This window comes from Penaeus vannamei, chromosome 11 (genome assembly GCF_042767895.1).
Source record: "Penaeus vannamei isolate JL-2024 chromosome 11, ASM4276789v1, whole genome shotgun sequence".
Classification (NCBI taxonomy): Eukaryota; Metazoa; Arthropoda; class Malacostraca; order Decapoda; family Penaeidae; genus Penaeus; species Penaeus vannamei.
Genome location: NC_091559.1, coordinates 6220522 through 6223021, shown reverse-complemented (window position 1 = coordinate 6223021; position 2500 = coordinate 6220522). Strand labels below are relative to the sequence as shown.

Genomic DNA, 2500 nt, shown 5'->3' with positions numbered 1-2500 from the left:
GTGAGTAGTATTTGTTGTTGTTATTGTTGCTTTGTGAGTAGTATTTGTTGTTGTTATTGTTGCTTTGTGAGTAGTATTTGTTGTTGTTATTGTTGTTTTGTGAGTAGTATTTGTTGTTGTTATTGTTGCTTTGTGGGTAGTATTTGTTGTTGTTGTTGTTTTGTGAGTAGTATTTGTTGTTATTGTTGCTTTGTGAGTAGTATTTGTTGTTGTTATTGTTGCTTTGTGGGTAGTATTTGTTGTTGTTGTTGTTGTTTTGTGAGTAGTATTTGTTGTTATTGTTGCTTTGTGAGTAGTATTTGTTCTTGTTATTGTTGCTTTGTGAGTAGTATTTGTTGTTGTTATTGTTGTTTTGTGAGTAGTATTTGTTTTCGTTATTGTTGCTTTGTGAGTAGTATTTGTTGTTGTTATTGTTGCTTTGTGACTAGTATTTGTTGTTGTTATTGTTGCTTTGTGAGTAGTATTTGTTGTTGTTATTGTTGTTTTGTGAGTAATATTTGTTGTTGTTGTTGTTGCTTTGTGAGTAGTATTTGTTATTGTTGCTTTGTGAGTAGTATTTGTTGTTGTTATTGTTGTTTTGTGAGTAGTATTTGTTGTTATTGTTGTTTTGTGAGTAGTATTTGTTGTTATTGTTGCTTTGTGAGTAGTATTTGTTGTTGTTATTGTTGTTTTGTGAGTAGTATTTGTTGTTGTTATTGTTCCTTTGTGAGTAGTATTTGTTGTTGTTGTTGTTGCTTTGTGAGTAGTATTTGTTGTTATTGTTGCTTTGTGAGTAGTATTTGTTGTTATTGTTGCTTTGTGAGTAGTATTTGTTGTTGTTATTGTTGTTTTGTGAGTAGTGCTGTTGTTTCTGCTATTATTGTTATTGTTGTTTTGTGAGTAGTGTTGTTGTTTTGTGAGTAGTGTTGTTGTTTCTGCTATTATTGTTATTGTTGTTTTGTGAGTAGTGTTGTTGTTTCTGCTATTATTGTTATTGTCATTATTATTGGTGTATTATTGTTATTCTTGTTATCATAATTACTATAGTTATCATTGTTTTTATTTTTTATCATTTCTTTATTATCATTGTTATTTCTTTAAATTATTATCATCATTATGATGATGATTATTATTATTATTATTATTATTATTATTTATATTATTATTATTATTATTATTGATATTATTGTTATTATTATTATTGATATTATTATTATTATTACTACTACTGTTATTATTACTAGTACTATTTTTGCTGTTATTATTGTTGTCGTTATCTAAATTGTTATAATTGTTGTTATCATTTTTCTCATTACTACTACTACTACTACTATTGTCATCATTCTCATCATAAGGAAAAAACCCTTAAGCATTTTTTTTTTTTTGCCACTTCAGGATGTCTGGGGTTCCACACATGGGAAAATAACCCCTCTTTTTTTTACCTCACAGGTTGTTGTCTGGGGTTCCACGCATTCGAAAAGAACCCTTTCTTATATATATATATATATATATATATATATATATATATATATATATATATATATATATATATATATATATATATACATATATATATATATATATATATATATATATATATATATATATATATATATATATATATATATATATATATATATATATATATATATATATATATATATATATATATATATATATGTATCTATATTCTCTCTCTCTCTCTCTCCCTCCCTCTCCTCTCTCTCTCTCTCTCTCTCTCTCTCTCTCTCTCTCTCTCTCTCTCTCTCTCTCTCTCTCTCTCTCTCTCTCTCTCCTCTCCCTCTCCTCTCCCTCTCCCTCTCCTCTCCCTCTCCTCTCGCTCTCGCTCTCCTCTCGCTCTCCTCTCCTCTCCCTCTCCCTCTCCCTCTCTCTTTCTCTTTCTCTGTCTCTTTGCCACTTCACAGGTTATCTGGGGTTCCACGCATTCGAAAAGAACCCCTTCTTATATATGTATATATATTTTTTCTCTCTCTCTTTGCCACTTCATATGTTTTTTTTTTCTCTCTCTCTCTTTGTCACTCTTCTATTTCTCTCTCTCTCTCTGCCACTTCTTATATATATATATATTTTTTTTTTTTTGTCTCTCTCTCTGCCACTTCACAGGTCGTCTGGGGTTCCACGCATTCGAAAAGAACCCCTTTTTATATATATATTTTTTTCTCTCTCTTTGCCACTTCTTATATTTTTATTTTCTCTGTCACTCTTCTATTTCTTTCTCTTCTCTCTCTCTTCTCTCTCTCTCTCTCTCTCTCTCTCTCTCTCTCTCTCTCTCTCTCTCTCTCTCTCTCTCTCTCTCTTCTCTCTCTCTCTCTCTCTCTCTCTCTCTCTCTCTCTCTCTCTCTCTCTCTCTCTCTCTCTCTCTCTCTCTCTCTCTCGATCTCACTCTCTCTCCTCTCTCTCTCTCTCTCTCTCTCTCTCTCTCTCTCTCCCTCTCTCTCTCTCTCTCTCTTTCTCTCTCTCTCTCTCTCTCTCGATCTCACTCTCTCTCACTCTCTCTCTT

The 2500-nt window shown here is 31.5% G+C and overlaps 2 protein-coding genes across 2 annotated transcripts in view; one reads left to right on the top strand and one right to left on the bottom strand.

Annotated features, from left to right (window-relative positions):
• Positions 1 to 2500, bottom strand: part of LOC113805727 (alkylglycerol monooxygenase-like) — a 231612-nt gene that overhangs the window by 91371 nt on the left and 137741 nt on the right. The gene's annotated exons all lie outside the window — the stretch shown is intronic.
• The window catches only part of LOC113817024 (scoloptoxin SSD976), a 10278-nt gene that overhangs the window by 6690 nt on the left and 1088 nt on the right, over positions 1 to 2500 (top strand). The gene's annotated exons all lie outside the window — the stretch shown is intronic.